Below are 13058 nucleotides of genomic sequence, written 5' to 3' on the forward strand. Positions count from 1 at the left end.
AGCTTTTGAGAGAGAGAGGGTGAACATATTGCTGGTGGGCCAAAAAAAGACTTAACAGCTCATGGGAACAAGGATTTTATAAGTTATATAGTAATCCATCTTGGCCTTTGACATATAATCTAGGTGTGGTGCATGCCTGTAAACAATTTGGTAGGTGGAGGCCGGAGGATCAAGAGTTTAAGGACAGCTTGTGTTAAGTGGGTTGGAGGCCAGTTTTTTGAGAAGCTCAGAACTATGCCTCAGTTGCTGACAGGGAAGTGTCTGGGAAAGCTCTTACTAAAGCCTGGAGTGTAAGGTTTTTGTTTGTATTTTGGGACGTGGGATGACTTTGTTGCATCCGGGAGCTGAGATTAGAGAAGCTTAACACATTTCCTGCTTTAGTGTGAGAGCAGGCTGACCTGATCAGAAGCCGGTTCTAGCCTGGTGGCCTGTGTAATGTACATACACGTACAGTGACTTAGGAAAGATTAGTCTCTGGTCCTGGAGGGAGGCCTGCTCGTGGACAGGTGTTCTGGTTACTAGGGTTGAGTGGGACTCAACCCAATAGAAATTGTTTAAAATTTCTTCTGTGGTAGATGTTGTAAAGGACTTTACAGATGTTTCCAAGGATTAGAGTTCCTTTCAGTAGATCCGATCATTACATAGCTGAGAAGACCAATCTTAGACATGAGGTAATTTTTCCAAGATCTTCCCAAAAGAATGAACTAGAACTTGGGTCTGTCATTGCTTGAGCTCTCAACAGTCTGCACACTCAAAGAGCTCTGCCTCTTTTTTTTTTAAGAGGGCATCAGATCTCATTACAGATGGTTGTGAGCCACCATGTGGGTCCTGGGATTTGAACTCAAGACCTTCGGAAGAGCAGTCAGTGCTCTTAACCACTGAGCCATCTCTCCAGCCCAGAGCTCTACCTCTTATCTCCAGATTAACATTCTATCTAGGCCTTAACACTTTTCCTAAAATCACCTTGGTGATTAGGGTTTTGGGAGGACTCAAATAGCGCCGTTACAACTGTGAGGACAAATCCCCATTTTATGAATGTAGTTTGCAGACACAAGAGATAGTATAGCCTGAAGTTTGCACCAGTCAGTTTGAAAACTCCTTGCCACTAAACTATGCCTATTAGCAGGAGGGGGGGGGTTAGTAAATACTTGTAGTCTAACAAACAGATAATTAGCAATAGGAACTAGGAAAGTGTGTGTGATGATTTCATTGTTACAGAGGTGCACAGGAAGCGTGCTTGCCTTGTGCAACAGATGCAGGATAAATGCCCATTAGATAAGACTCCTCAAGAGTTGGGGGGGGGGGGCGCACACCTTTAGTCCCAGAACTCAGGAGGCAGAGGCAGCAGATAATCTATGGGTTCCAGGCCAGTCTGATCTACAGAGCAAGTTCCAGGATAGCCAAGGCTGTACAGAGAAGGCCTGTCTTCAAAACAAAAAGGACTCCTGTATACGTGGGATATCCAGTAACTGCTGTGTATAGTATCCCTATTATTTTGGTTTTCTGAGACAGGGTTTCTCTGTGTAGCCTGGAACTCTGTAGACCAGGCTGGCCTGGAACTCAGAAATCTGCCTGCCTCTGCCTCCCAAGTGCTGGGATTAAAGGTGTGCCACCACCGCCCGGCTATTGTTATTTTTATTATTAAAAATACATTATTTTCTTATACAATAGATCCTAATTATAGTTTGTTCTTCCGTCACTCCTCCTAGTTCCTTCCTACCCTCGCCTCTTCCCTCCAGATCTCTCTCTCTCTCTCTCTCTCTCTCTCTCTCTCTCTCTCTCTCTCTCACACACACACACACACACACACACACACACACACACACACACACACACACAGGCTTCTGAGAGAAAAAAACAAACATGACAAAATATAATAAGATGAAGCAAAAATGTATATCGAAGTTGGATGCAACAGCCAGCCCAATAAGAGGGTAAGTCCCAAGAGCAAGCAAAAAAGTCAGAGGCCTGCTTGTTTCAGTTAGAGTCCCCTAAAAATAAGCTAAAAGCCGGGTGTGGTAGCACATGTCTATAATCCCAGCACTTGAGAGGCAGAGGCAGGCAGATTTCTGAGTTCCAGGCCAGCCTGGTCTACAGAGTTCCAGGCTACACAGAGAAACCCTGTCTCGGAAAAAAACAAAAACAAACAAACAAACAAACAAAAAACAAAAACAAAAAAGCTAATATCTACAGTATGCACAGGGGACCTGGTGCAGACTCAGGGCCTGTGCTTGCTGCTTCGCTTAGTTGAAAGTCCCTCTGACTTTTACTTTCTGCCTCCTCATCCTGGGACTCCCTGTGCTCTGAGGGGAGGAATTTGATGGAGGCCTCCTAGACTCTCTTAGCCAGTTCATTCTAACAGTGCCTTTCTTTCTGTTTTTGTTATTTTGAGACAGGGTTTCTCTGTGTAGTCCTGGCTGTCCTGGAACTCACTCTGTAGACCAGGCTGGCCTTGAACTCAGAAATCTGCCTGCCTCTGCCTACCAAGTGCTGGGATTAAAGGCCTGTACCACTACTACCCTGCATCTGTTTTTTTTTTTTTTTTTAAGATTTATTTATTAATATATAAGTACACTGTGACTGTCTTTAGACACACTAGAAGAGGGCATCAGATCTCATTATGGATGGTTGTGAGCCACCATGTGGTTGCTGGGATTTGAACTCCGGACCTTTGGAAAAGCAAGTCAGTGCTCTTAAACTTAAAACTCTTAAACCATCTCCAGCCCCAGTGCCTTCTTTGTATGTCCTTCTCATGTCCTTTGCTAATTTCCTTTGCTGCCCAAATCCCATGTGATCCTGCATAAAACAAGTCGACCTCTGCAAGTCAAAAGAATCAAATACTTAGGCCTAAGGGCTCCAGGGTTCCTCATTTCCAGGAGAATTATTGCTGGTATTAGTTTGGAAAAATTATGTTACATCATGTGTGTGTGTGTGTGTGTGTGTGTGTGTGTGTGAGAGGTTATTGTGCATGTGCCGGTGCCCAGGTGGCCAGGGGCAATGATGGATCTTGCTGTGGCAGATTTAGAGGTAACTGTGAGCTGCCTAATGTGTGTAGGACCTGAACTCAGGTCTTTAGAGAAGGAAAAGCACTCTTAACCTCTGAGCTGTCTCTTGGAAACACATAAAACATGTACATATTTGTGTGTGTGTATATGTTGGGGGCAGGTATGAGCAGATGTGTTCACGTGCTCATAGAGGCATGAAGAGTGCATAGAATTCTCCAGAGTTGGAATTACAAAGTTTGTAAGCCAAACTCTAGTCTCTGAGAGAACGTAAGTGTTCTTACTGCTAAACCATCTCTCCAGCCCCAGCTGAACTGCTGCTATTTCTATTGTTGCACTAAGCATGGTTTGCAGGGATCTTATTTCTACATCATGTAGAGCCTGATAATAGTACCCCAACACGTATGTTACAGGGTTTCTTTTTGTGCAGACAGTGTCTTACCATTATAGCCCTGGTTGCCTGGAGTTCTCTACATAGATCAGACTGACCTCAAATTCACTGAGATCCTTCTGCTTCTGACTCTTGAGTACTGGGATTTAGGGTGTATGCACCCTACTGGGCTTTATTTGAAGGTCTATAGCACTATGTCTTAGTTACTTTTCCTGCTGCTATAACAAAACACCTCAACGCGAGTAGCTTATTGGAGAAAGGGCTTATTTCAGACTGAGATGGGAAAGTCAAGGCACTAGGAGCTTGAAGCAGCGATCACAGCACACCTGAAGTCAGGAGGGGCTGAGGGAAGGCTGGGGCTCAGATCCCTTTATCCTTTCTTTCCACCCTCGGTAAGTGGGCCTTACCACATCACTCAACCGCATCAATGCCCCCACCCCAGGCTTGTCCAGAGCCTAGTCTCCCAGGTGGTAGATGTGATAGAGTTGAGAATCACATATGATGCTTCTTCAGTCACTTACTCCATCGATTCTTACCCCTATACAAACACCCCTGCATGCCTGTTTAGTTTGAGAATAACTGATCTTGGGAAAATGACCAAAAGAGACTTCTGGAAATGACAATTCTGTACCTTGAATGGACTCTACTCCAAGACTCCATTTCAAGACTCCAAGAATACATTTCAGTAAGCTGTGTTCTTGGCCAAGATGACCAAAATTTCTTTCACCTTTGGATACAGATTGTTAATAACCAGGAATGGGGAGCAGAGATCTCCAGCTGCCACCATTAGCCCCAGAAATATTTTTTATAGAATCATGCCCTCTGGTAAAGCTTTTCCACTGAAAAGAAATTAGGATACACTAGTATGGATGGGGGTGGATTTTAGTAAAAGGCATTTTATTTTTAAATTTTATTATTATTATTATTATTATTATTATTATTTTGGTTTTTCCAGACAGGGTTTCTCTGTGTAGCCCTGGGTGTCCTGGAACTCACTTTGTAGACCAGGTTGGCCTCGAACTCAGAAATCTGCCTGTCTCTGCCTCCCAAATGCTGGGATTAAAGGCGTGTGCCACCACTGCCTGGCCTTGTTTGTGTTTTTAAGGATTAATTAGAATGTAGTTAGGGATTATGCTCATTTAGTTAGTTGGACAATTCTTGCTGTTTTTAAAACTTTCTCACAAAGTGTTAGTTTTGTTGGACGTTTGGTTCTCAGCTGAGGGGATTCAACTAGACTCTCCTGTTTCCCTCAATACCTTTTCCTTGAGATGGACTCTCTAGCTTAGGCTAGCCTCAAACTCGCCATGTAGTCAAGGAGAGACTAGACTGGAATTTCTTGATCTTCTCACCTCTATCACTCAGTTTATGAAGAGCTGGGGATTGAACCCAAGGCTTCATGTAAATGCTCTGGCAACCGAGCTACATCCCCACCCTTTCCCCCATGTCCTTTCAATTATTCTTGTCTTTCTATATACCATCTACTTATTCTCAAGATGTATTTATTATATGTGAGTACACTGTTGTTGTCTTCAGACACCAGAAGAGGGCGCCAGATCTCATTACGGATGGTCGTGAGCCACCACGTGGATGCTGGGATTTGAACTCAGGACCTTCAGAGGAGCAGTCAGTGCTCTTAACCACTGACTCCCCCCACCCCCCCATCTACTTATTCTATTTCTGGATTCCTGTTTTTTTTTTTTTTTCCCTCAGACCTTCCCATTTCTGTGTGACTGACTCCTGAACTTGCTTTCAATGTCCCCAGTCAACTCATGAGACCAAGCTTGTAGCCATTAGAAGTTGGCTATAAAACTGAAGGAGAGTTAGAGGGGCATAGTAGACAAGGACAGCAAGTGTGGGCTTCCTGAAATGATGGCTTCTTGTTCGCTGACACTGAGAGACGAGACTGTAGGAAGTACAGGGTTGAGCTTCAAACCAGGAACAGATGCTGTTAAATAGGGATGCTGTAAAATACCTAAGCCATTCCAGCTAGGGTTCCCAATGTGAAGGGATAAAACTTTCCCTTTCTTTGTCATCTGTGTTTCATTGACATTCAATTCTTTGTGTTAGGGAAGTCTAGAGATTCCTGTAGTTCAGTGGATCTCAACAGGTAGGTCAAGACCCCTTTGGGGCTCAATTGACTCTTTCAAAGGGGTCATTTAAGGCCATAAGAAAACAAGGAAATTTATATTATGACTCATAATAGTAGCAAAATAACAGTTATGAAGTAGCAACAAAAATAATTTTGTGGTTGGGGTCACCACAACATGAGGACTGTATTAAAGGGTCGCAGCACTGGGAAGGTTGAGAACCACTGGTCTAGGTGAGTCCCAGCACCCGTGTTACAAGACCATTCCGATGATCTTATACCATTCACACAAGATCCCTAAGAAACTGCAAAGGGATTCATTTCCATTGGAAGACTGCGGCTAGTTGCTGAGGTTTGAAGAAAGGAAGAAGAGTGGAAAAGTCTCTGGAGAGATGAGTGAGGAGCCCTTTTCCAGAAGAAAAAAATCATGCCCTTTTTCTTCTTGCCCCCTGGAGATATCGGCTTGTACTAATCAGTCTAGAGATGTATTCGGCTACGACCATATTCAGGAGACCACTTTGTAAGTTTCTACTGTGTATAATCTAAATTCAGAAGGGCGCACCGCAGGCATGTTTAGCATTTCAAGTGTGGAGGCAGAGAAAAGAATGACTTAGTTTAATAATGCTGTAAGAGTGTAAGTACCAGTTGCATGACACACACGTGCAACCTGATAGTAATTATGCCGATGGTGTAAACAGCTCCCCTGTGTAGACTTGCTGAGACTCCACTGCTAAATCTCAAGCCTTAACAGCAACTGCTAGAAAAATCAATAAGTCTTTTCCCCGGGAACCAAAGATATATGGGTTACTAAAATGCCTGACAATTCTCCATAAAGAGTAATGTCTCATTATATTAATGCTAAAGGAGGTTTGCATTTTATTTCCTAAATAATAACAAGATTGCAAATTAAAGGACTAGTTGATGCCGTGATAAACATCCATGGAGGCACAGACAAATCAATAAGAGAATAAGGCAAAAAAGAAACGGAACCTGTTTCTCGCAGTGTATTCATTGAATTTCCTCGGCTGAGCCGTTCTCAGGTTTACCTAACCACAAAGCCCATTTCCCAGGGCATGCGTGCCTTGTTCTTCCTCGGATGGAAATTAACTCACAGGAACATACATGGAGACCGAGTGTGGACATTCAGTACAGTTGATACATCCGGTCAGCTGCAAAAGGAGAAGGCCGTAGAAACTAACACATAATTGGAATTGCAGCCACAACAGAGATGATTCCCTGGCATGGCACCCTGGAGAAATCCAGCCAGGGGCAGGTTAGTGGTGTAGTGGTGGAGGAACCAAACTTTACCATTGCAAGATTTAGGATTTATCTTGTTGTTGTTATTATTATTATTATTATATTTTTTTGAGACAAGATATTACTCTGTAGCCAATGCTGGCTTGGAGCTCACCCTGTAACCTAGGCTGGCTTTGAACTCACAGCAATCCTGCCTCAGTCTCCAAAGTACTGGGATTATTGGCATGAGATTTAGGCAAGCTCTGTCAGGTATTTTAGCTTTTGAAGTTTAACACTGCCTTTGCCCTGGGCGGTTGACTTGCTGCTGTTCAGCTAGGACTCATGGGGAGACTGTGCTTTATTTAGTCACTCTCCTCCTGTTCCGGGACTTTGCTTTTTAGCACTAATCCCTGTATCTTCTCATCTTTACCTGGTGTCAGGACAGAAGGCATTTGCAGCCATGAGTGGTAGGGTGGTTGGTGGATAACACTACTGTTAGCAAGGCATGCTGGCTGGCCTTAATCCCGGCACACCAGAGGCAAGAGGCAGGCAGGAGGCTCTCTGTGAGTTTGAGGCCAGCCTGGTCCACATAGCAAGTTTTAGGCCAGCTATGGCTATACAGTGAGACTCTGTCTCAATACAACAAACAAACAGCAAAAACAAAGCCCAATAAAACACTACGGTTCCGTCTGGTTGTTCTTTGGGATGCTCTATTCGAAAGATATCTTCGGATTTGAGAGTTGGCAACAGCAAGATTTCATATTTATTTAGTGTTGTGGGCACTGTTTCTCATGCATTGTCCCTACTGATGCTCAGACAAGCAGACAGAAGCTGTTATGTGTGTTTTATAGACCATAAAAATGAGACATGTGGGGTTAAGTGGCTTGAAGATGTTCTGCTAACAAGCTTGTGTGGCTGTAATTTGACTGACTGGCTGCAAGGCCAAGGTTTTCTGTGTTATACACCTTAAGTGTTTACTTTATTTTGTGGGAAGTATTTACTTCTTTTTTTTCATGCCTATGTGTGGTATCTGCACATGTGTGTACTTGCGTTCACATGTGAATAAGTGCCCTTCTGTGTTTGGGTGTGTGTAAATGTGTGTGTGGAGGACTGAGGTTGATGTCAGGGACATCATGTCTGTGATTGCATTTATATTTGGAGGCTGGGACTCTCATTTGAGCCCAGAGTTTGTCAATTTGGCTAGTGTAACTTGCCAGCTTGCACTGGGGATCAATCCCCTGTCTCTACTTCTCAGGAAGTGCTATTACAGGTAGGCCAGCGTGCCTAGCCAATGTTCCTGTGGATACTGAAGGTCTGTGATCCAGATGCTGAGGAGGAGTAGCCAGGGAAAGCTCAGGCCCAGGCCTGGTGGGACACGCCTTTAATCCCAGGAGACAGATGCAAGCAGATCTCTGAGTTCAAGGCCAGCCTGGGACAGAGCAAGTTCCAAGTAGAGAAAAGCTTAGGTCAGGTGTGTTGGTACACTCCTTTAATCTAAGAAGTCAGGACATAGAGGCATGCACATCTCTGAGTTCAAGGTTAGTTTACAGACCAAGTTCCAGGACAGCCAAGCTTAGGAAGTAAAGGATGTAATAGAACAAGGAGGGCATGTTCCAGCTCCAGCAAGCAGCAGAACTTGAAAACTTTGGTCATGTGGCTGTGGCTTTGGAGTCAAGGATAGATGGGATTACTAGGATGCTGGTTGGCTGGAGCTAAGAAATTAGCTAAGAGACCAGCATTGGGCTGGAGAGATGTCTCTGTGGTTAAGAGCATTGCCTGCTCTTCTGAAGGTTCTGAGTTCAAATCCCAGCAACCACATGGTGGCTCACAACCACCTACAATGAGATCTGACAGCTCTTCTGCTGTATATGAAGACAGCTACAGTGTACTTACATATAATAAATCTTTAAAAAAAAGAGACCAGCACTGAGGTGAAATCTGGGAAGTGTTTTCTGAGAGCACAAAGAGGCTGTGTTCCAGAGATAGCTAAGGTTGTAACTCATACTGCAGATGGTCTTGGTAATGTGTAAGAGTTACCCAGTGGTATTGATTTTGAAGGCATGAAGGGGTCATGAAGAACAGTTGAGGCTTGACACTATGAGAGACCAGAGAAGGACATTGGTGAGGTGCAGCCTCAGTTGCAGTTGGTGGCCCATGACTGAAGAGGTCATGCAAAGAGGTTGAGGCTTCATACCATGAAGAGAGCCTATGGGAGGCTATTGATGAAGCCTAGTTGCAGTGGAAGACCCCAGCACACTGGAGATGTCAGTACCATGGGATGGCCACCAAGAACAGCAGCAGCAGTGGAATAGAGTTAACCAGACTCTGGAGTGCTATGGAGGGCAGAGCTGGAGAAGTGACTCAAGCCCTTTGGGGAGCTCAGAAGATCATGTGTGGGTCTCAAACACTGGAACAACTTTACTGCTGTTGTTTTGGATACACCCCAAGATGTTAGAGATACCAGAGCCTTAGGATATCTGCTGAGGAAAGCTGCTAACGGGGAGTGGAACCAGACCATGAGAAAGTTTGTTGCAGTCATCAAGGCTGAAATGAGTTGGAGATCTGGAGAGTGCTTTGTCATCAGACATGGAGATGCAGAATTTAGAGTTTGCATGTGTACGTATGTATGTATGTATGTATATGTCTGTCTGTCTGTCTATCTTATCTTCTTTTAAGGCAGCAAAGCATAGAGAATAATGTAAGAACTTGGGACACCACTTTATTTGGGTTATAAACAACTCCCCCCCTTTCTCTACCAACATACTTGGCACTCTCAGACCTTTACATCCAACTTAAATGATGTTGTTAGCAATCTGATAGCAACCTCGGATCCCCCATCCCCCTGCACACACACCTGACCTCAAAAATAGAATAAGTTTTTATTTTCTTGATGACCATAAAACGTTGACATTTTCTATTCAGTCATACCCTCGGTTATGTCTGCGCACCACAGAAGCTGGACTGACTGATCTGGCCTACACTGGTTTTGGGAGTGGCGCATTGATGTCACCATCTGCCTCTCAGTTGGACCCACTGTTACAGGTGTTCTAAGTGCAGCAACTCCTTGTTAATGTTTTTTACCTACTTCCTGAAAACCCTACCACTGACATAAAAGCTGTTAAGTGAAAAAAAATCCCATTAGTTTTATTATCACACCACAAGATAAGTAATTTTTACAAGTAGGAAGATATATCAATCAAGCATAAAATATCTTATAAAAGCAATGTGCTTTATCTGGAAAGTATTCTGACATCAACATATATATTATAGTTCAATTTTGGCACTAACTTCTGGAGTTAGCATGGACCACACAAATTAAAAGGCATGGTCACCTGCAAGGCTGCCATCGTTTTAGATGTTAGCTGCACTTTGGGAGTCTCTGGGCCACAGATGACCAGCTAGCTACAAAGCTGGAGGGTTCCCATAGATCCCAGCCTTGAGCACAATCACAGCTGTATTCCAAAGGATACAAACAAGGACCAACCAGATGAAGAGAGGCATACAGTAAGGTGTGAGGGGTTCCAAGAGACAGCTTCCGTGATCTCTTCTATGACATCCCGCAGACCTATTACAGCTTTCAGCAGCTACCGTTTTATTGGAGTTCCGTTATGTGGGCATGGTTGAATTATTAGCCAGGTAACTGATCTGACTTCCTCTTCCTTCCCTCTTTCTCAATCTTATTTATTTATTTACTTATTTTTGAGATCTTGAGATTATTGTGTAGATCAGCTGGCCTTGAACTCACAGAAATCCACTTGTCTCTCTCCGATTCCCAAACACCGGGATTTAAGGCATGCAACACCAAGTCAGGCTTCTTTTCTCTGTCCCTTAAAGTTAGGTTAATCCAAGCCTTGGTCCTGTGATCACATAGGCAGTATTTTTTGTCTCATCTCTTGGTATAAACTCACATGTGATTCAAAGGATGCCCAAATGACAAAGATGCTGCCATGATTCAGAAAGTCCATTGACTTTGTTGTTTGTTTTGTTTTGTTTTTGTTTGTTTTTTGAGACAAGGTTTCTCTGTGTAGCCCTGGCTGTCCTGGAACTCACTCTGTAGACCAGGCTGGCCTCGAACTCAGAAATCCGCCTGAGAAATCCGCCTCCCAAGTGCTGGGATTAAAGGTGTGCACCACCATCGCCCTTTTGTTGTTGTTGTTTTGTTGTCCATTGACTTTGGATTTCCTTCCCTGGACCCAGTCAGAAAGGCCAGTGAAATTCCTTATTCAGTAACAGAAAACATATGAAAAAAATATATACTCTATAGCTTAATGAACACAAATTTGGGGTGTTTCAGTGAAGTCTGATTCTAGGAGACAGTAATCTCATTCATAAAGTAGGCATGGTGATGCCACTTTATTGATGTGCCGGAAATACCAAATGAGTTCACAAGTGCTAGTGTGGGTGCTTTTCAGTGTGTGGAACTCTTGACATCTGCGGACTCCAGACAAGAGCTGCCTTCTGGGTATCTGAACACTTGAGGGGAGGCCAGGAACACCGGGAGCAAGAATCCGGGTTCGGCACACTCTGCCGAGCATTGGTCACCCGGAACACAGTCACTATGGCTTCAGAATCCTGAAGGTATATAGAGCTTCAAGACGCATGTGCTCCGGGAGCACCATCTCGACACATTTTGGACTAAGTAGCTTGTGCAGGCCCAAGCCTGCTGTTTCCGCTCACCATCAGCCCAACTTCCGCTGCTGTTTGCTTTGCTCTAGTCGGCCTTCAAATGTTTACGCTCGGGACCCAGGAGTATTAGGCCTGTAAGTACAGGGCCTTAGCATTTCCTTGGCTGCTTCTAAACATGGAAGGGATGAAGTGAATCTTAGGGCGGCACAGTGAGGAAAGTCAAAGTGGACAAAGCCAGCGGTCAATAAATTGTAGTGGGTAAACATTATTTATGGGGAGAGCTATTGAACGCGTTTAAACGCATGTAAATGAGAGATTAGGATTTAAAGCTTTGTAAATGCTGGTTAGTCACTGACTGGTCACCTGGCTGATACTAGATATTGCCTGGAATGTCATAAGCCAATACAGGACCAAGCCAGGGAGTCCTTGATCTCACAGTACAAGGCGAATTTTGTTTCATGCCCATAGCTGAGCAGAACAGGCTATAATTCCCCCAGAGCAGTAGGGACAATGGATTTCTCTAAAGTAAAACTAATTGTAATCCAGACACCATCGGTAGGATATTTTACAATATATACACCAGCAGATATTCAAGGGAGATAAATTCATATGAAGGACTGGGGGGGGGGATATTATTACCTGTCAAACTTTTTTTTCCTTTTTTTTTTTTTTTTTTTTGCAGATCTTGGGATCAAACACTGAAACCTTGTGTGTACTAGGCAAACACACTACCACTGAGCTACACCCCTAGATAAAATTCTTTAAAAATTGTTATTTTCATTTATTTTGTTATATCTACTTATTTGTGTGTGTCCCTGTGTGTATATTCTTATCATATATACACGTATTGAGTATGAATATTTTCTCTTAGACTGTGGTTTGCCACTATCTTTTTTTAAAGATTTATTTATTTATTTATTTATTTATTTATTTTTTTGGTTTTTTCGAGACAGGGTTTCTCCATGTAGCCCTGGCTGTCCTGCAACTCACTCTGTAGACCAGGCTGGCCTCGAACTCAGAAATCCACCTGCCTCTGCCTCCCAAGTGCTGGGATTACAGGCATGCGCCACCATGCCCAGCTGATTTATTTATTTATTATACGTAAGTACACTGTAACTATCTTCAGACACCCCAGAAGAGAGGGACAGATCTCATTACAGATGGTTGTGAACCACCATATGGTGGGGATTTAAACTCAAGACCCTCGGAAGAGCAGCCAGTGCTCTTAACCACTGAACCATCTCTCTCCAGCCCTGTTTGGCACTATCTTAAGGTTTATTTTATATCTATTGCCTTAGTGTGTGTGTGTGTTTGTGTGTGTGCCACAGTGTGCTTGTCCTATGGGAACTGGTTCTCTCCTACTATGTGGGTCCCAGTGAACCCCATTCAGGTCATTCAGGAGCTCAACCATCTCATTGGCTCCAAATATTAGTATTTATTTACTTTCCTTAATGATAATTTAAAATGTTTATTAGTTTGTAAGGAGTCATACACTATATTAGTGTTTTTTCTTTTGTAGATATGTTTTGGCTTTGTATTTTTTTTTTTTTTTTTTTTATGAACTCTTTGCTTGCTCCAAGGCTATGAAGGTATTTTTCCTACATTTGTTCTCAGTCTTTGGTGTGAAATTATTTCATGTCTTTGTGAAGTGTGTATTTTTTATCATTCTACACAATTGTCTTGCTGGGCGGTGGTGGTGCATGCCTTTAAGCCCAGC

The 13058-nt window shown here is 43.4% G+C and overlaps 1 pseudogene; it reads left to right on the top strand.

Moving 5' to 3' along the window:
• Window positions 1-1892: 1892 nt before the first annotated feature.
• Window positions 1893-13058, top strand: part of LOC127687912 (40S ribosomal protein S8-like) — a 72454-nt pseudogene continuing 61288 nt past the window's right edge.

This window comes from Apodemus sylvaticus, chromosome 6 (genome assembly GCF_947179515.1).
Source record: "Apodemus sylvaticus chromosome 6, mApoSyl1.1, whole genome shotgun sequence".
In the NCBI taxonomy this organism is placed as follows: domain Eukaryota; kingdom Metazoa; phylum Chordata; class Mammalia; order Rodentia; family Muridae; genus Apodemus; species Apodemus sylvaticus.